We start from the raw sequence: 22,427 nt of genomic DNA on the forward strand, positions 1-22,427 counted from the left end.
AAACGTTCAAATATTTGAAAGGTATGAATCCGCAAACGAACCTTTTCCGGAGATGGGAAGGCGGTAGAACGAGAGGACATGAAATGAAATTGAAGGGGGGCAGAGTCAAGAAAAATGTCAGGAAGTATTTTTTCACGGAGAGAGTGGTGGATGTTTGGAATTCCCTCCCGCAGGAGGTGGTGGAGAGGAAAACGGTAACGGAATTCAAACATGCGTGGGATAAACATAAAGGAATCCTGCTCAGAAGGAAGGGATCCCCAGAAGCTTAGCCGGTGGTGGGAGGCAGGGCTGGTGGTTGGGAGGTGGGGATAGTGCTGGGCAGACTTATACGGTCTGTGTGCCAGAGCCGGTGGTGGGTGGGAGGCAGGGCAGACTTATACGGTCTGTGCCCTGAAAAAGACAGGTACAAATCTGTTGGAATGTAATTGTATTTTACATGCATTGCCTGTCACCTATTATTTCTCTGTGATTACTCTGTGACCTCTGATGTGAATTACTTAGAGAGGTCACACAGCTATGCAACTTCCTGTGGGAGTTAGACACAGCACATGCAGCACATGGAGCACATGGAGCTCATGATCTCTCCTAACCTGAGAGGATCTATGGTGGTGTGAGCATCCATTACCATCTAAGCACATGGAAGGAGCTGATAATACAAATGTATAGTAATATGTAAATATAAGCCTGTCTGATTATAATCTAACTGCAAACTGTGAGTAAACAGATGTTTTGTTACTTCAACTTTAAAGTGACTCAGCAGTGAATTATTCAGGGGTGAATGAGAGAGAGATGAAGAAAGAAATTAACATTTCTAAAGCTGAAGCTGTGTGTACTCAAATCTGCTAATTATTTACTACAAATAATCCAACAAAAGGGTTATGGGCCCAGGGCTCAGGAATTGAAAAAGAAGAGAAATATTACCAGGCAGAAAAAAAGGTCACATTTTTCTCTTAAGTTTTAAAGGAAAGATTCAGTCTGTCTCTCTCTCCCCCCACACAGCAGACAGAAGGCTAAGAAAATGGCTGAGGGAAGAAATTCACCATTGTTCTATTCTCTCAAGGTGCCTAGATTAACTGAGTTTAATTATCAGAAGTGGGAACTAAGATTCATATGTCTCCTTCGAGCAAAAAGATTAAATATATGCTTAGACCAAGACAGAACAGCTGAAAATATGGCTGAATGGGACAATGCAAACTATTATGTGAAGTGCATGCTTTTGGAAGCTCTCTCAGAGAAACAAGCCATATTAGTGGAGGGAAAAGATACACCAAAGGACATTTTATATAAACTGAGAACTATGTATGCAACTACATATGCAAAGCAGCAACCAATTTGGCTGGCAGAGTTGAATGAAACCAAATTAAGGGATAAAAGTAAATGTAATGATCACATTATGCATCTTATGTCTTCATTTCAAAAGTTAGAACTTTCTGGAATTCCCATGTGTGATGCATTGAAAAGAGCATTTCTTTTTACCTCACTATCAAAGAAGTTTGATGTTTTTAGGTCTGTAAATGAGGCCATTGAAGGGCAATCTTTTGAACAGACAACATCAAAACTAAGGCAGGAATGCATAATAAATGATTCTGAGGAGATGTGTTCTCAAAGTCAGTCAGAGAGAAATGAAACAAATTTCTTGGCAAAGAACAGAGGAAGGCGGAGCTATGGGAAAACTCCACCCAAGGGCAAGCTGATTTGCTACTCATGTGGAAAGGAGGGACATGTATCTAAATGGTGTAAGGAAACACAAAACACTCCCTCTAGCTCACCTAAGCCAATGGAACTAAAGAATTTTCAAACCAGGAAATGTATGAAGGACAATAATAAACATAAGGGCTTTCTAATGGCAGAAAAATCTTTGACTATGGTAAATAATAATTCAAATGAAAGTACTTGGATTTTGGATTCGGGGAGCACATGCCATTTAACCAATTCTAAGGATTTCTTTCAGGAAATGTGTCCAGAGGAAGGTATTCTTAAAACTGCAAACGCAGGGACTGCTAAGATCCAAGCAAAAGGTATTGGATTCTTAAAATGCAAGGTGTCTAATGAAGTTAAAGAAATTCCTGTAAGTGATGTCTTGTATATTCCCCAAGCAGTTTGCAATATGCTTAGTGTATCTACATTAGATAAGAAGGGATTTGTGATTCATTTTGAAAACAGTAAGTGCACAATCTCTAAAAATGATGAAGTGTATGCTGAAGCTTTTATGCATAATGATGTTTATAAGCTGAACATTTCAGGTGAAGCCTCACATATGGCGCAAGTAAGGAAGAATGATGGTAAATGTAGTCTGGAAATCTGGCACCGCCGCCTGGGACATCGTGATTCTAAGGTGATCCAGGATCTTTACAGTAAGCAACTGGCCACCGGCATTCAGATAAGTGAAGATGCTGGTAAAATGGAGAAATGCATAGACTGTGTTACTCAAAAAGGTGTGAGACCCTCATTTCCTGCATACACAGGAAATAGGAGTAATAAAGTGCTGGACTTAATACACAGTGACTTATGTGGACCGTTTAATATCCCATCATTGGGAAATAACAGATTTGTGCTAATATTCTTGGATGATTTCTCTAGATATTGTGTGGCCTATTTGCTGAAAGAGAAAAGTCAAGTCACAGACATGCTGAAGAAATACGTAGCCATGGTGAGCAATAAATTTGAAAGAAAACCAAAGGTTCTTCAGACCGACAATGGTGGTGAGTTCACTTCACAAAGCATGCGCACATTTCTAGAACAAGAAGGCATTCAGCATATCACAACAGTAGCTTATACACCAGAGCAAAATTCTGTTGCAGAGAGAAAATTTAGGTCACTTGTGGAAATGACCAGATGTATGCTGTCAGATAGCAATCTCCCTAAAAGACTATGGGGGGAAGCCATTCTCACAGCAGTGTACCTACAAAACAGAATGCCAACTAAAGGCGCTGAGCGCACACCACATGAGACATGGCATGGTAGGAAGCCAAACCTGTCACACATAAGAACATTTGGAAGTACAGCATATGCTCATGTACCAAAGCAAAGAAGGCATAAGCTGGATTCCACAACAGAAAGGGGCATTTTAGTTGGCTATACTCCAGGACACAAAGGATATAGAATTTTGAATCTGAAAACTGGCATTGTTGGCATAAGACATGTTACATATTTTGATGAAAACAAGAGGGTTGATAAAGGCTGGATTATCCCAGATGAGCCTTATCATCCAGAATATGAAACTAGAACCATAATAGACATGCCAGTGTATATAAATGCCATACCAAGGCAGATGTCTGAAAGCAACTCACCTGTATCTAACGAGGAACAGGCAGAGGAAGCAGACACAGAAAGGATCATTGAAGAAGACAGTACAGTTGGAGAAGGGGAATCAATTGGAGAAGGACTCTCAGATTTAGAGGATGCGGAAAGGTCAGACCAACCTGTTGTCAGACGCTCATCCAGGGAAAACAAAGGTGTTCCACCCCCAAGACTGTCTTACCTAACAAAGTCAGCAGAAGCTCAAGAGCCCTTAACATGGGATGAGATTGAGAAAATGCCAGCAGAAGAAGCTGCTGAATGGCGTAAAGCTGCACAAGAAGAAATTGATGCATTGGATAAAAATAATACTTGGATTCTTACAAAATTACCTCCTGGCAAGAAAGCTATAGGATGCAAATGGGTATTCAAGTTAAAAAGGAATGCACAAGGAAAAGTGGAAAGGTATAAAGCCAGATTAGTGGCAAAGGGATATCTTCAAAAATATGGAGAAGATTTTGATGAAGTGTTTGCACCTGTAGTGAAACACACGACAATAAGAACACTTCTGAGCATTGCAGTCTCAAAAGGCATGCAAGTCAACCACATTGATGTGAAAACAGCGTTTCTTCATGGAGAAATAACTGAAGACTTGTACATGGAACAGCCAACAGGTTTCATAAATACAAAACAAAGACAGCTAGTGTGTAAATTAAACAAAGGTCTTTATGGATTAAAGCAAAGTGCAAAATGTTGGAATGAAAAATTGCATGAAATATTGACAAATTTAGGATTTAAGCAAGGTGAAGCAGATAAATGCTTGTACACTAGGTGCAGAAATGGACAATATGCATACATTTTAGCTTTTGTTGATGATCTGCTCATTGCAAGCAAAAGTGAGCAAGAGTACAAGGACATTGTAAAGTGTTTAAACCTCAATGTTGAGATAAAAGAACTGGGTAATGTGTCATACTATCTTGGTATAGAAATTGAGAAACAAAATGATGGTTCTTATCTTCTAAGCCAGAAGCAGAAAATAAATGAGCTTATTGAAAGTTTAGGTATGCAAGATGCCCAAGTTGTAAGCACTCCCATGATCACTGATTTTCTGAAGGATGAAACAGTAAGAGAACCTTTACCAGATAACATCCAATATAGATCAGCCATAGGTAAGCTTTTATATCTAACTACCACATACAGGGCTGATATAGCAAATGCAGTAGGAATTTTGAGCAGAAGGGTCAGCTCACCTACCAAATCAGATTGGACTGCAGTTAAAAGGATGGTAAGGTATTTAAAGGGTACCATTGATTGTAAATTAAAGATTTCAGCCAATAGTAATCCAAAACTAATATGTTACTGTGATTCAGATTGGGCAGGGGATCATTCTGATTATAAATCCACAAGTGGATATGTGTTTATGTATGGAAATGTACAAATTTCATGGGCCAGTCATAAACAAAGTATTGTGAGTTTGTCTTCTACAGAAGCTGAATATGTGGCCTTATCGGAAGCGTGCAGAGAACTGATGTGGATTGAAAAACTTTTGCTGGATTTTGGAATAGCTGAAAAGAGACCAATCCAGATAATGGAAGATAATCAGAGCTGCATCCGACTGTCACAGAATGACAAGGTTCAGTCACGCACCAAGCACATCGCAACGAAATACCACAACGTGCGAGAGTTGGCGAAAGAAGGGGTCATCAGTCTACACTATTGTCACACCAGTGAGATGACAGCTGACATCATGACCAAACCGTTACCCAGAGAACATTTTGTGAATCTGCGTATAAAGCTTGGACTTTGTATGAATAAATAATTGCATGACAGTTATGCATGAGAAGGGGTTTGTTGGAATGTAATTGTATTTTACATGCATTGCCTGTCACCTATTATTTCTCTGTGATTACTCTGTGACCTCTGATGTGAATTACTTAGAGAGGTCACACAGCTATGCAACTTCCTGTGGGAGTTAGACACAGCACATGCAGCACATGGAGCACATGGAGCTCATGATCTCTCCTAACCTGAGAGGATCTATGGTGGTGTGAGCATCCATTACCATCTAAGCACATGGAAGGAGCTGATAATACAAATGTATAGTAATATGTAAATATAAGCCTGTCTGATTATAATCTAACTGCAAACTGTGAGTAAACAGATGTTTTGTTACTTCAACTTTAAAGTGACTCAGCAGTGAATTATTCAGGGGTGAATGAGAGAGAGATGAAGAAAGAAATTAACATTTCTAAAGCTGAAGCTGTGTGTACTCAAATCTGCTAATTATTTACTACAAATAATCCAACAAAATCAAGGTAAGGTATACACAAAAAATGGCACATGTAAGTTTATCTTGTTGGGCAGACTGGGTGGACCGTGCAGGTCTTTTTCTGCCGTCATCTACTATGTTTATGTTTTGGGGTTTTTTAAGTACCTGCCTGTGCTGAGAGCTGAATGAATGAGCTCTTGGTGGGCAGTTTGGAGGATTGAAGAGCCAACTGAGGGCATATTCAAGACGGGCTATTTGAAGAACCCATCGGTCTGAGGTTATAAGAGGCCACTTTTGATGAAAAAATGTTAACCCCCCCCCCCCCCCCCCCCCCCCCCCCAGCAAGTCATCCTAAACAGACACTTTATGATTAAATTCTTTTTTATTGAAACTTCAAAACACAGGGTAACCAAGATACACAAGCTATAGCTCCAACTTAACAACAATCAGAAGCTGCAATAACAACATTATTATTATGCCTCCGACCTCGATGCTGACGAACCGGACTTGGCGCCAAAAATCTTTATAAAATTAACCTCTACTGAGGCTACTAAAAAGACTCTGCTTCCAGCATGCAATTAACTGAAAAATAAAGGTAATGTAAAAGGCACACAAATTTTACTGTGGTTATTGATTCCAAAAGGGAATTAACAAGGACATTATTCTGTAATCATTGTGTTATGGATATAATGAGTGTAGTTAATGACCACTCTACCCTTCTGAATCTTAAGCCAGAACAGCAGTATGGGCATTGGGAGCTTATGTGAGGTCAATAATTTATTTTCTTTGAGTATATGGCTCTTTTGGGGGAGCGCTGATGCCACAGCTCTATGTTTTGGCATCTACAGAGTAGCACCCGATCCATATTCTTTTCCTGTACTACCGCTGCTGCTCCTACCATTTCCTGGCATTGCTAGTCTTTTTAAAGACTCAATCCTTTTTATTGCTTTATTTCTGTACAAATCCATAGTTGATTTTAAAGTCATGACTAAATACAGACTCCTAAGGCAGGCAATATTGCTGAAACATGGTGCCGTGTCGAGTCCAGCTTTAACATAGAATAAAGTGTAAACATCTTGATTCTGTCTCCCTGGTTCTTTGGAAGAGTCATGTTGATCACGCTACTCCCCCTCTCTGTACTTGTTCCGTTCGTGGCAGATCCAGTTTCTCCACGTCGGTGATGCACAAGATTAACCCATTTGGAAAAAGTGCCTATGGGGTCTTTTTACAAAGGCGAGGTAGTGTTTTAGCGTGCGATAAATGTTAAGAGTCGTCCATATATTTCTATGGGCATCAGTAGTGTTTAGCATGCACTAATGATTAGCACGCCCTAAAACCGCCAGTGCGCTTTTGTAAAAGAACCCCCCTATCAGGCTTATTTTCGAAAGAGAAGGGCGCCCATCTTTCGACACAAATCAGGAGATGGGCGTCCTTCTCTCAGGGTCGCCCAAATCGGCATAATCGAAGTCGATTTTGGGCATCCCCAACTGCTTTCCGTTGCGGGGACGACCAAAGTTCCTGGGGGTATGTTGGAGGTGTAGCGAAGGCGGGACTGGGGCGTGCCTAACAGATGGGCGTCCTCGAGCGATAATGGAAAAAAGAAGGGTGTCCCTGATGAGCACTTGGCCGACTTTACTTGGTCCATTTTTTCTTACGACCAAGCCTCAAAAAGGTGCCCGAACTGACCAGATGACCACCGGAGAGAATCGGGGATGACCTCCCCTGACTCCCCCAGTGGGGACTAACCCCCTCCCACCCTGAAAAACACAACTTAAAAAACTTTTTTTCCAGCCTCAAATATCATACTCAGGTCCAATGCAGCAGTATGCAGGTCCCTGGGGGGGGGGGGGGGGGGGGGGAGGTGTGTGTGTGTCAGCAGAGGCATAGCGAAGGTGTGGACGTCCTTCTTTCAAACATTTTGGGCAGCTAAATTTCAAGGGAGTGGAGGAGTGGTCTAGTGGTTAGAGCACTGGTCTTGAAATCCAGAGGGGCCGGTTCAAATCCCACTGCTGCTACTTGTGATCCAAAATCCAAATAAAGGCATAGCAAAGGCATGGACGTCCTTCTCAAAGAAACATCCACACTTTGGACGTCCTCAACTGCCCGTCACAGGGACAGAGGCATAGCGAAGGCGCCTAACACTTGGACGTCCTTCACCCATACTGAAAAAAAGACGTCCCTGATGAGCACTTGGACATTTTCACCTGGACTTCTGTTTTTTAAAGGTTGTAGATGGCAATTTACTTAAGGTTGTAAACGGCTATTATACATGCAGCTGGTCTGCATGTATGAAGCAGTCTTTGGCATGCACAGAGCAGCCATGCATAATGCTTGGCTGCTCTGTACTGGCTTCCCCTCCTTAGGAAGGAAATCGTGTGCAAATGAGGTAACAGTGAGCAGCTCATTTGCATTCGATTTCCTTCATGCATGCCCGTTCCTTTCCGAATCGCTAAGGGATCGGTAAGGGAAGGGCTCTTTCCGTTCAGTTATTGCATCAGTTAGTCCACTGCAGTGCCCCCTAGGGTGCCCGGTTGGTGTCCTGGCATGTCAGGGGAACCAGTGCACTACAAATGCTGGCTCCTCCCATGACCAAATGCCTTGGATTTGGTCATTTTTGAGATGGGCGTCCTCGGTTTCCATTATCACCGAAAACCGGGGACGACCATCTCTAAGGTCAACCATCTCTAAGGTCGACCATCTCAACATTTATGTCGACCATCTCTAATAGAAAACTCTGCCATTTTACCTAGGCGGAAAAAATGGCCTTAGCACATGGGAATGAGCCACATAATCATATGCCAAAGGCCACTTTTTTTTATCACAGTTTGGTAAAAGAGCCCCTTAGTGAGTGCATATATCCAGGGTAGGTTAAAAAAAATATACTTTTGAGTGTAACTCAAAAATACAAGGACTAGGGGGAATGCAGTGCACTGAAACTATTAAGTAGTACACTCAGAACAAAAAGAAAATATTTCTTCATTCAACATGTAATTAAACTCTGGGATTTGTTGCCAGAGAATGTGGTAAAAGCTTTTAGCTTAGCAGGCTTTTAAAAAGATTTGGACAAGACCCTAAAAGAAAAGTCCATAACCCATTATTAAGAAGGACTTTGAGTGGAGGAGTGGCCTAGTGGTTAGGGTGGTGGACTTTGGTCCTGGGGAACTGAGGAACTGAGTTCAATTCCCGGCACAGGCAGCTCCTTGTGACTCTGGGCAAGTCACTTAACCCTCCATTGCCCCATGTAAGCCGCATTAAGCCTGCCATGAGTGAGAAAGCGCGGGGTACTAATGTAACAAAAATAAATTCACCACTTATTCCTAGGATAAGCAGCATAAAATCTGTTTTACTCGTTTGGGATCTTGCCAGATGCTTGTAACCTGGATTGGACACTGTTGGAAACAGAATACTGGGTTTGATGGACCTTCGATCTGTCCCAGTATAGCAATGCTTATGAATAGGAAGGAGTTATAGGCATGTGTAGTTAGTGTGCTGAGGTATTAAGGATAACCTACCAAACCACTTTCAAATACACAAATGCTGTGGAAATTGAGATACTGTCTCTTAGGGCCTTTGCGCTAGCGATTCCTGCATGGCAAATGTGACGCAGACCATGGGCTGCAGCGCATTTGCCACACCAGGAATCGCTAGAACGGTTTATTAAGAGTCTCTTAATGCACTGAGGAACAGCTTCAAACCAGAAACATTAAAAATCACTTTCCTGACATTTCTTTCCTATTATGTTGCAATGAAACAAAATATACTAATAGGCTTATTTTCAAAAGAGAAGGGCGCCCATCTTCCGACACAAATCGGGAGATGGGTGTCCTTCTCTCTGGGTCACCCAAATCGGCATAATCGAAAGCCGATGTTGGGTGCCCTCAACTGCAGTCCGTCGCGGGGATGACCAAAGTTCATGGGGGTGTGTTGGAGGCGAAGCGAAGGCGGGACTGGGGCATGCTTAAGAGATGGGCATTCTCAGCCGATAATGGAAGAAAGAAGGGTGTCCCTGACTAGAATTTGGTCAACTTTACTTGGTCCATTTTTTTCACGACCAGGCCTCAAAAAGGTGCCCAAACTGACCAGATGATCAGCGGTGGGAATCGGGGATGACCTCCCCTTACTCCCCAAGTGGTCACCAACCCCTTCCCACCCTAAAAAAATTTTTTTATTTTTTGCCAGCCTCTATACCAGCCTCAAATATCATACCCAGTTCCATGACAGCAGTATGCAGGTCCCTGGAGCAGTTTTAGTGGGTGCAGATTGTAAGCTCTCTTGAGCAGGGACTGTCCTTTCCCATGTTTTAACTTGTACAGCGCTGCGTAACCCTAGTAGCGCTACAGAAATGCTAAGTAGTAGTAGTAGTAGTAGTGCACTTCAGGCAGGCGGACCCAGGCCCATCCCCCCCCCCCCCCCCACCTGTTACACTTCTGCTGGTAAACGTGAGCCCTTCAAAACCCACCCAAAACCCACCGACTCACATGTAGGTGCCTCTCTTCACCCCTTAGGGCTATGGTAGTGGAAGGCTCAGCACCGAAGGTAAGGGAGCTATGTACCTGGGAGCAATTTGTGAAGTCCACTGCAGTGCCCCCTAGGGTGCCCGGTTGGTGTCCTAGCATGTGAGGGGGACCAGTGCACTACGAATGCTAGCTCCTCCCATGACCAAATGCCTTGGATTTGGTTGTCTTTGAGATGGGCGTCCTCGGTTTCCATTATCGCCGAAAACCGGGGATGACCATCTCTAAGGTCAACCATCTCAACATTTAGGTCAACCATCATGTTGAGATTTGGGCGTCCCAGTCCGTATTATCGAAACGAAAGATGGATACCCATCTTGTTTTGATAATACGGGTTTCACCGTCCCTTCGCCGGGACGTCCTTAGAGATGGGTGCCCTTAGAGATGGTCGTCCCCGTTCGATTATGCCTTTCCACATGACATAACTAAGCATGCAGCAGAGGAAAATAAAATAAAAATTTAATTTTCTTCCCACAGAGGATAATAGAACTTACTCCTGTTTCTGAACAAGGGTGAAACTATTTAGGGTAGAAACCTATAGAGGCAAATAAAGCTAACAACTGGATTTAAGTCTGACCTTTTAGGGGCAAGGCAAACAGAAGACTGGCAATGGAAATACTGAACAATAAGTAAAAAATGCAAATCCAAAATCTTTAACACAATGACTACACTGTCCAAGAAATAATACAATGCTGCACAATTTAAAAAAAACTTATTAAAAAGATACACATCAAAACATTTCATCCAGACATTGTAACAGAGTCATCTGAGGAAGCTATATCAGCTGTTAAAGGTTGTCTTCCTTATTTAAACTTCTAAGATTTTTGGCTGTCTCTTGGTACTCTATAATTAGCAGTATCTATAAGCTACAAAGAGGAGGTATTAAAGAAGCTCAGACCAAAAAGGTGAAGAAAGCCTGACTGCAAAATGATTTGTGAAAGCACAACAAAAATGTACAGTTTCTGGCAGTACAGCTACTTTACCTATCAAATTATGAGTAAAGTTGAATTTGTATATATGCAGTCCCAGTCACGTTTCTGTTTATATTCTGTTTTCTATACTTTAAGAGAGGTCTACTCAAAAGCATTTCCGCAAGTAAAACAATGCATTTCTTGTGAAAATGGGCTTTAATAAAACTGTGTGCTTGACACACAGGTAAGCTTACACGTGCACAGCTGAGCAGAGGTGCTCCTGGGGGAACAAATTTGCACTTACACACGTGAAGGGCAATTCTATAACCTAGGTGCTCACATTAACACATATGTGTGCAAATGTTTAGAATAGTAACATTTATGCATATGTGTGTGCATTTACGTGCATAAAGGCAAGTATGGCACCTGCACCTACACACGATTCTAAAAATACACACTCAACTTACATAGGACGTAACTGCATGCACTAAGGTGCAACACACTTAAACCAGTTTTATGGCTAGCATAGATGCACATGCCTATATTTAAACCACAAGTAACATTTGTTGGTACACTGCCATCTGAATAAGGAATGTAGCTGCATAGTGCTTCTACATCCATTGTGACTAGAAGAGTATCCGGTGGTAGGTGCTTGATGTTTTTTTAGTCTGTGGTGTCTTGTATACAGCTGTTTGTCTTGTGCACAAAGGGTTTAAAAAGCTCCTCTATAAGTCCAGATATTTCCTCTGTAAGTGTGTCAATACCAGATATGATTGATCTGCAAGGGTTTCCAGGTTTATGGATTTTAGGTATCGTGCAGAATGCCCAGAGAAGGATGGTTTGGAATGAGTTTTGGGGTTTTTTTAGATGTGGCTGTACTTGCTTTGGAAGTGTTTTGATAATATTTTTCAACTGTTTTGTATAATCCTGCATGGGTTCCTCAGTTAGTTTTTTGTAGTATGTGTTCTCTGAGAGCTGTCTGTGTCCTTCTTCAATGTATCTTTATGTATCCATAATCATTACAAAGCTTGCTTTGTCTGCAAGTTTGATGACAATGTTTTGTTATTTTGTATTGTTTATGGTAGTTCTTTCTGGTGGAGACAGGTTGTAAAGAATTTTCTTTTGTTTGTTAGAAAGTTGTGATTTCACCCTATGTCTGAAACTTTCTATGTAGTTGTCTAGTTTATTATTTTGTCCATTGTGTGGGGTGAAATACATGTTCTTTTGATTAAAATTGTATTCTAATCTGTTGGGAGTCTCTTTTTTGTGGAAATATACATTCAAGCCGAGTTTTCTAAAGAATTCTTTCACGTCTCACTATAGTTGAATTTCATTTAGTTTGTTGGAGGGACAAAATGATTGTCATTTGGAAAGTACAGCGATCTCATGCTGTGATAATTGGTAGTTCCAGAAATTTACCATCCCCATTTGATATGCACTTCCATCAGTGTGGTCAGTGGGAGCTTGCCTGATCTCCTTCTCCTAGTTTGTTTGCATTCTGATTCTCATATACCTTGAGTGGGTTGAAGAGTATATCCAAATTGTTTGGGACTGCTTCATCAGGTGTAGTGTCGATTTTCGATCTTGAGTCCTTTGGGAATGATGTCATTCTTCTTGCAGATTGTCAGAAAGAAAAGGTGACTATTCACTTGTATTTCTTTTTCTATACGTTTGTTCATTTGTTTTTTTCATATGGCTGCATGCGGTATCTTCCATCTTGAGTGAAGTGGTGTTAACCGTGTTAACTTTCAAAGGGTCTGTCTGAAGCAGTCCTCTTAGAATCAAAGCTGTATAGAGAGGAAAGGTCCTAGATAACCTTATTTCTGAAACGTTCTGAGACAACAGGACATTTCTCTATGTAAGTGAACATTATTTTGCTCTGGTGATTTAAAGACTGGGATAGAAGAGAAATTGAAGGTTCACTGATAAAGAGAGTTTGAATTAAAATGGAGTAAACTTTATTTATGAAGTAGTTTCCATACTGTAAAACTCTTTCCCCATAGTTTTAAACTTGAGCTTTCTGACACAGGTAGAAACTTAACTGTCACAGCCTATAACATTAACAGATAGCCTCTAAAAGACACAGCAACTGGTCCAAGAACTGACAAGAAAGGGAGCTATTTTAAATCTAGCCCTTACTGGAATGCAGGGCATAATACAAGAGGTAACAGTGTTGGGTCCGCTGGGTAACAGCTGATTTCTGGAGTGAAGTCACTAAGGAAATCTACTGTAGCAGCATTTAATTCTTCAAAGGACAACTACGATAAAATGAGGAAAATGGTTAAACAGAAGTTAAAAGCATTAGCCGCAAAGATTAGGACTTTAAAGCAGGTATGATGTTGTTCAAAAATACCATTGTGGAAGCCCAGATCAGATGTATTCCACGTATTAACAAAGATGAAAAGAAGCGCAAACGACAGCCAGCATGGTTAAAAGGTGACGTGAAAGAGGCTATTAGAGCCAAAAGAACATCCTTTGAAGAATGGAAAAAGGATCCGAATGAAGAAAATAAGCAACATAAGCACTAGCAAATTAGATACAAAGCATTGATAAAGAAGGCTAAAGAGAATATGAAGAGAAACTTGTCTCGGAGACAAACATTCATAGAAACAACTTTTTCATGTACATTCTGAAGCAGAAAGCCTGTGAGGGAATCCATGGGATCATCAAGGAGAAAAGGGCCACTCAGGGAGGACAAGGCCATAGCGGAGAGATTGAATGAATTCTTTGTTTCGGTCTTTACAGAACAAGACGTAAGAGATCTACCTGTACCGGAAATGGTTTCAAAGGTGATGATGCAGAGGAACCGAAAGAAATCTTAGTGAACCTGGAAGAAGCACTGAGCCAAATCGACGTTAAAGAGTGATAGATCACCTGGACCAGATGATATACAACCCAGGGTACTGAAAGAACTCAAACATGAAATTGCTCATCCTGCTGTTAGTGATCTGTAACTCGTCATTAAAATCATCCATAGTACCTGAAGATTGGAGGGTGGCCAATATGTAGTTTTTTAAATAGGTACCCATTTCCTTTATAAAAATAGGCTTCACACAGAAGCCCTCTAAGCATCCATTTAGAAAGTTACCCCACATAAACAAGTATATGTGATGACAAGAATGTGTGAGTGTGACAAGGTTTATAGAACACTGCCCCTCGCCCATAAGAAAAGTCCTTCTCAAACAAACCAGTGCTCTTATGGTGATAAGAGCACTGATGCCACCCTGGGAGGAAGTGAGCTGGGAGGGGTAGTCAATACCTGAGAAGTTTAACTGACATGGCCAAGTTGAGGGTAAGGAGGCCCAGAGAAGGAAGAATTGAAGTCCTAGCATACACCTTTACTGAACATTTCTAGCTGTTGTGATCTGGCTGAGGTAAGCCAATCTTTCATTTGAAGAATTGTGAGCCTTGTTCTGAGGTCTGGTTGAAGTCAGACCAGGAAATACAAAGAGAGAAAAAAAAGAACCTACAAAATATGTTTGGGGTGTGGCTGTCCCACAGGCCCAAGCAAACTCTTTTCCCCCTCAAAATATAAGAGGCTTTTCTTTTGTTCTAGGCCTGTGAAGGAACAGGCCTCAGATTTACAATCTTGTCTGACTGTGATATTGACAGGATCACCCCATAACTCTCGCCTGGGGTCTCATAGTATGCTTTTATGCAATGTGGATATAGGCATGTTTAGGGTGGGTTTTGGGTGGAGTGTAGGCAAAGTTGTGATTTATGTGCGTAATTTGTACTTTTTCATGTGAATATTTAAATCTACTCCTGAGCAGACATGAATGCCCAAGATTTCATTTTAGCCATGATTTCTGCAACTTTGCTGGGCAATTTTACAAAGACTCAAAAGTACCTATGTATCTTGATAGATTAGATTAAAAAATAGGGGACTTCTTGCCCTCATTCCTAGGTGCTTATTATAAAATTACCCTCATACTTTGAAATTTAAATTAACCCTTAAAATACGTTCAGTGCCACAGAGTAGGTAAAGAGCATGTGATTATAGTTTCCTCAGGTAATTTTCAAAATAGCAATATGTGAATACCTTTGCTTTGAAAATCCAGCCAAGTCCTCAAAGAAAAAACTATCGGGCTTATTTTCGAAAGTGATCGCTGGCGATCTTCCGACATAAATCGGGAGATGGCCGGCGATCTCTCAAAAGCGGCAAAATCAGTATAAATCGAAACCTGCTTTTTTTACACCATCACCATTTTCCCGTCGCTGAGTCAGCGAAAGTTCAAGGGGGCATGTCGGCGGCGTAGCAAAGGCGGGACATGGGCATGGCTACCAGATGGCCAGCTTTCGTGGATAATGGAAAGAAAAAGCGGAGTTAATCAGTATTTTGCCGGGTTTACTTGGTCCTTTTATTTTCACAACCAAGCCTCAAAAAGGTGCCCCAACTCACCAGATGACCACCGGAGGGAATGGGGGATGACCTCCCTGTACTCCCCCAGTGGTCACCAACCCCCTCCCACACTAAAAAAATAAAAACCTTTTTTGCCAGCCTGTATGCCAGCCTCAAATGTCATACCCAGCTCCCTGACAGCAGTATGCAGGTCCCTGGAACAGGTTTTGTTGGTTGCAGTGGACTTCAGGCAGGCAGACCCAGGCCCTTCCCCCCCTACCTGTTACACTTGTGGTGGTAAGTGTTGAGCCCTCCAACTCCCCCCCAACACCCACTGTACCCACATGCAGGTGCCCCCCTTCACCCATAAGGACTATGGTAGTGGTGTAGAGTTGTGGGGAGTGGGTTTTGGGGGGGATTTGGGGGGCTCAGCACCCAAGGTAAGGGAGCTATGCACCTGGGAGGTATTTGTATATATTTTTTAAATTTTTAGAAGTGCCTCCTAGGGTGCCCGGTTGGTGTCCTGGCATGTCAGGGGGACCAGTGCACTACAAATAATGGCTCCTCCCATGACCAAATGCTTTGGATTTCGCCGGGTTTGAGATCGCCAGCATTTTTTTCCATTATCACTGAAAAACAAAACCGGTGAACTCTGGCATTTGGCCGGGCCAAACCATATTATCGAAAGAAAAGATGGCCAGCCATCTTTTTCGGTAATACGGTTCGGCCAGCTGTTTGCGGCGCCATCAAAATAGATCGCCGGCAATCTATTTTGCCAGCACTGTTCAATTATTCCCTTCTATGTGCATAATTTATACACATATGTGCAATTATAAAATTACCCTCTAAGGAGCACTCATTTTACTGAATGCCTTAGGCTTTATTAAAAGCACAACTTGACAAGTTGCCTATAGTTATTACACCCTATGAATTCCAGAAAGCAGCTCACTTTGGCACAGTACTATGGTGATGATTAGCAGTAAATTTGAGAGGCTGAGATCATATTCCATTTACCCTGGCTTAGGAATGAGGTTCATTGGGTTCACTGGGTGGCGGAGCAGGTGGGGGGAAGAGGGGTTGGTGGTTGGGAGGCGAGGATAGTGGAGGGCAGACTTATACGGTCTGTGCCAGAGCCGGTGATGGGAGGCAGGACTGGTGGTTGGGAGGCGGGAAGTACTGCTGGGCAGACTTGTACGGTCTGAGCCCTGAATAAGGCAGGTACAAATCAAGGTAAGGTATACACATATGTTTGTCTTGTTGGGCAGACTGGATGGACCGTGCAGGTCTTTTTCTGCCGTCATCTACTATGTTATGTTACTATGTTATGGAATGCATAACACTAACTCATTTGGAGACAATGCCCACGAGCAACCTTGAATATAATTTTCAAAGAGGAAGCACGTGGATCAACAGCAGATTTATCCCCCACCTCCTAAGTTCTTATGCATGTAGCCATCCTCTTCCTTCCCATCACAAAATGGCACAGCACCACAGCTGGTCATGTAAAACAAATAAGTCATAAAGCAGAGAGGCTACCCCACTGCATACAGGTAACCCTATAGGCAGTATTTCCTTTTGGAAATTAGTAATCATGAAGTAAGCAGATGTATTTTGCCCCTGCTATTTATACAGGCAGTTGCAGAGCCTATGTATATTTGAAAATAAATAAATGTATGCTGTTTTATAACTACTACTACTAAAGGATCATGGAGTCAATGCATTGCCTTTCTGTGGTCCAAACAAAGTGGTTTACATTTATTACATGCAGATTCCTCTCTCTGTTCCTAGTGGGCTCACAATGTATGTTTTTCTACCTGGGCAATGGGGGATTAAGAAGCTGCGGTGGGAATTGAACCCAATCTCCCAGGTTCTCAGCCCACTGCACTAGCCATTAGGTTAATCCTCTACTTTACTACTTGTACTTTTTAGAGCACTGCTAGATGTACTCCTCTGATCTCAATATGTCCACAATTTTCTAAACCATTAGCTACCTGGCTAAATGACTTTAAAAAAGATTTTCACCATTAGCTAGCTTAAATTTCCCAGATCCTCTGTAATAAGCTCCAGCCTAGAGTAAAAGGGACATTGTCACTGAATGTAACAGTGAGAACAGGAGAGTCTGGCTGGAAGTATGGTGGAAAAGAGAGAATTATAGAGGAGGTACAGAGGAGAGGCTGGGAGGGCTAACGGGGTGGGAGTGAGGTGTGGAATCCAAAGAGCTATAGAAAGGGGAGCAAGAACCTGGTGAGAGATTAGGGGAGGAAAGAGCTAGAAAGGAGGTGAGAAGCTGTTCACCACACTATAATAATGGACCTAAAAAAGAAAGCTCAATATGTGGCTCATTGGATACTGAGCAGGATTTCTGTAGAAAAGTATCTGGATGGGGTAGATGGCTTCAACTAAGACAACAGAATTATTCATAAAAGTGTCTGGTATTACCTGAAAAAGATTGATACAGGATGACTGCTGTTACAGTGGGGGAAATAAGTATTTGATCCCTTGCTGATTTTGTAAGTTTGCCCACTGACAAAGACATGAGCAGCCCATAATTGAAGGGTAGGTTATTGGTAACAGTGAGGGATAGCACATCACAAATTAAATCCGGAAAATCACATTGTGGAAAGTATATGAATTTATTTGCATTCTGCAGAGGGAAATAAGTATTTAATCCCTCTGGCAAACAAGACCTAATACTTGGTGGCAAAACCCTTGTTGGCAAGCACAGCGGTCAGACGTCTTCTGTAGTTGATGATGAGGTTTGCACACATGTCAGGAGGAATTTTGGTCCACTCCTCTTTGCAGATCATCTCTAAATCATTAAGAGTTCTGGGCTGTCGCTTGGCAACTCGCAGCTTCAGCTCCCTCCATAAGTTTTCAATGGGATTAAGGTCTGGTGACTGGCTAGGCCACTCCATGACCCTAATGTGCTTCTTCCTGAGCCACTCCTTTGTTGCCTTGGCTGTATGTTTTGGGTCATTGTCGTGCTGGAAGACCCAGCCACGACCCATTTTTAAGGCCCTGGCGGAGGGAAGGAGGTTGTCACTCAGAATTGTACGGTACATGGCCCCATCCATTCTCCCATTGATGCGGTGAAGTAGTCCTGTGCCCTTAGCAGAGAAACACCCCCAAAACATAACATTTCCACCTCCATGCTTGACAGTGGGGACGGTGTTCTTTGGGTCATAGGCAGCATTTCTCTTCCTCCAAACACGGCGAGTTGAGTTCATGCCAAAGAGCTCAATTTTTGTCTCATCTGACCACAGCACCTTCTCCCAATCACTCTCGGCATCATCCAGGTGTTCACTGGCAAACTTCAGACGGGCCGTCACATGTGCCTTCCGGAGCAGGGGGACCTTGCGGGCACTGCAGGATTGCAATCCGTTATGTCGTAATGTGTTACCAATGGTTTTCGTGGTGACAGTGGTCCCAGCTGCCTTGAGATCATTGACAAGTTCCCCCCATGTAGTTGTAGGCTGATTTCTAACCTTCCTCATGATCAAGGATACCCCACGAGGTGAGATTTTGCGTGGAGCCCCAGATCTTTGTCGATTGACAGTCATTTTGTACTTCTTCCATTTTCTTACTATGGCACCAACAGTTGTCTCCTTCTCGCCCAGCGTCTTACTGATGGTTTTGTAGCCCATTCCAGCCTTGTGCAGGTGTATGATCTTGTCCCTGACATCCTTAGACAGCTCCTTGCTCTTGGCCATTTTGTAGAGGTTAGAGTCTGACTGATTCACTGAGTCTGTGGACAGGTGTCTTTCATACAGGTGACCATTGCCGACAGCTGTCTGTCATGCAGGTAACGAGTTGATTTGGAGCATCTACCTGGTCTGTAGGGGCCAGATCTCTTACTGGTTGGTGGGGGATCAAATACTTATTTCCCTCTGCAGAATGCAAATAAATTCATATACTTTCCACAATGTGATTTTCCGGATTTAATTTGTGATGTGCTATCTCTCACTGTTACCAATAACCTACCCTTCAATTATGGGCTGCTCATGTCTTTGTCAGTGGGCAAACTTACAAAATCAGCAAGGGATCAAATACTTATTTCCCCCACTGTAGCTGATGTATCAACTGATGTATGATGTTTCACAAACTAATATGTTTATTTTAGTTTTGTTTTTGCCTTATTGCATACGGTGTAACACATTTTATTTTTAAGTTCTGTACACTGCTTTGATTGACCTGTGGAATGGGAAGACCATGTATTTATATATAAAAACCTCCCTACAAACACAGTTTGAGAAGCTGACCTAACAATCGCTGGTCAGTGAGTTAAACCATGGAGTAGTAGAAGATGTTCACATTCTGAGCACTTTTCTTAGTCTCCTCATTGTGATGCTTATGTATATCCATTCATATAAATCAGGAGTCATTCATATCACAATCAATTTGCACGAGATTTTTTTCAACTATCATATTAATATTATTTAAATGCGCTCATCTTATCAAATATCATTTTTTATCCAGAATACATTTCAAAACATACAAAAGGGGGTAATTCTCAAAAGGTCGCCTAAAGTTAGGCATTGGGATTTGTGCTAAGTGCCAATTCTACAACGGCAGTTATGCGCATAAATGCCATAATAGAATGTTAATGTAAGTCTACAGTTACATGCCTAACTTTAGGTGCGAACACCTATTCCAGCTCAATGGCTGGTGTAAAGGCTTGCATCTAACTGTAGGCATTTAGATGCATAACTGTGAGTATTCTATAACCTGCGCATGTAAGTGCTAGGCATGCCCCTCCCAAGTCCATGCCTTCTACAGTTGCATGCTATAGATTTTGCACATGTAATTTGCAGAATCCTGATTAAGAGTAGCTTCGCATGAAACTGCTAATTAGTGCCAATTAACACAAATTATAGGCAATTATTGCTAATTAGCAGCTAATTATATTCAAGCTTTGATATAATTGCCCCATTAGTAGACTTTCTGAGCAGTTAACAATACAATATAAAAGCAATAGAGTAGAAAGGAAATGCAGTGTTACATGCGTAACTCACAGTATTCTAGAACTTGTGTGCACAACTTTGCACACTAAGGTAAAATTATGTATAATCATACCTGATAATTTTCTTTCCATTAATCATAGCTGATCAATCCATAGACTGGTGGGTTGTGTCCATCTACCAGCAGGTGGAGATAGAGAGCAAACTTTTGCCTCCCTATATGTGGTCATGTGCTGCCGGAAACTCCTCAGTATGTCGATATCAAAGCTCCATCCGCAGGACTCAGCACTTAGAGAATTACACCCACAAAGGGACACTCTGCCCAGCTCACCACCGCCGAAACGGGGGAGGGGAATTAACCCAGCTCATCCCCACACAAGTGGGGGAGGGGAATCCGTCCAGCTCATCCCCGCGGAGCAGGGGAGGGACACCACACCCGCCGATGCGGGGGGATCTGGCTTATCCTGCAACCGCAACCGCGGGAGGAGCTGACTGACCCTAACACCGCCGAAGCGGGAGGGGTACAAAGCTGCCCTACAGCCGCACGAAGCGGGAGGGAGTGCCGGCAGAATTTATGTCTCAATCCAGCCCCGTAAAACGGAGGGGAGAGGAATGCAGCAGCTCACTGTAACACAAACTCGTCTCAACTCTTGAAGAATCCAAGTGAAAGAAGAACTTGAACACGAAGTCCTCCTGAAGTAACTGAAGGCTAAACTTGAACCTAAAATTCAACCAGAATATAAACAGTACAGATATCTGGGAGGGGCTATGGATTGATCAGCTATGATTAATGGAAAGAAAATTATCAGGTATGATTATACATAATTTTACCTTCCATATCATCAAGCTGATCAATCCATAGACTGGTGGGATGTACCGAAGCAGTACTCACCCAGGGCGGGACATAGAAATCCCTGACCTCAACACTGAAGCTCCAAACCGGGCCTCCGCCCGTGCAGCCACAGTCAAACGGTAATGCTTGGAGAATGTATGAGCCGAAGCCCCGTTGCCGCCTTGCATATCTCTACCAAGGAGACGGATCCGGCCTCTGCCATCGAGGCCGCCTGAGCTCTCGTGGAGTGAGCCTTCAGCTGGATAGGCGGCACCTTCCCCGCGGCCACATAAGCCGCTGCAATGGCTTCCTTGACCCATCTTGCCACTGTAGGCTTAGCAGCCTGCAGACCCTTACGAGGACCTGCAAACAGGACAAACAGATGATCCGATTTCCGGAAATCATTGGTCACTTCCAAGTATCTGATGATGACTCGTCTCACATCCAGATATTCAAGAGCGGAGTACTCCTCTGGGTAGTCCTCCCTACGAAAGGAAGGGAGACAGAGCTGCTGATTCACATGGAAGCGAGAAACAATCTTGGGCAGGAAGGAAGGCACTGTGCGAATAGTCACTCCTGCCTCAGTGAACTGCAGAAAAGGCTCTCGACATGAGAGCGCCTGGAGCTCGGAAACTCTTCTGGCTGAAGTGATAGCCACCAAAAAGACTGCTTTCAACGTCAGGTCTTTCAGAGATGCCCTCGACAAGGGTTCAAAAGGCGGCTTCTGCAATGCTCTTAGCACCAGGTTGAGATTCCACGCAGGCACCACTGAGTGCAGAGGAGGGCGCAGGTGATTAACTCCCTTGAGAAAGCGCACCACATCTGGCTGCGAAGCCAGGGAAGCACCCTTCAGGCGGCCCCTGAAGCAAGCCAGAGCCGCTACCTGGACTTTAAGGGAACTGAGCGACAGGCCTTTCTCCAGACCTTCTTGCAGGAACGCCAACACTGAAGAAATTGGAGCAGTGAAGGGAGAAAGAGAGCCTGCTTCACACCATGCTGCAAAGATACGCCAAACCCTGGCGTAAGCAGTAGAAGTAGAGCGCTTCCTCGCTCTCAGCATAGTGGCGATGACCTTGTCTGAGAAGCCCTTCTTCCTCAGACGCTGCCGCTCAATAGCCAGGCCGTAAGACCAAAGGGAGAGGGATCCTCCATCACCACGGGACCCTGACGTAACAGGCCCTGCTCCACTGACAGCCGCAGAGGATCGTCGACTGAGAGCCTGATCAAGTCCGCATACCAGGGACGTCTGGGCCAATCCGGACCCACCAGGATTACCCTGCCGGGATGCTTTGCCACCCGGTCTAGCACCCTGCCCAACATGGGCCAGGGCGGGAACACATAGAGGAGCTCTTGTGTCGGCCACT

At 43.1% G+C, this 22,427-nt stretch overlaps 1 protein-coding gene across 1 annotated transcript in view; it reads right to left on the bottom strand.

The window, feature by feature from the left end:
• ASXL2 (ASXL transcriptional regulator 2) overlaps window positions 1–22,427 on the bottom strand; it is a 317,528-nt gene that overhangs the window by 262,888 nt on the left and 32,213 nt on the right. The window lies entirely within an intron of this gene.

Source organism: Microcaecilia unicolor, chromosome 3 (assembly GCF_901765095.1).
Source record: "Microcaecilia unicolor chromosome 3, aMicUni1.1, whole genome shotgun sequence".
Taxonomy (NCBI): domain Eukaryota; kingdom Metazoa; phylum Chordata; class Amphibia; order Gymnophiona; family Siphonopidae; genus Microcaecilia; species Microcaecilia unicolor.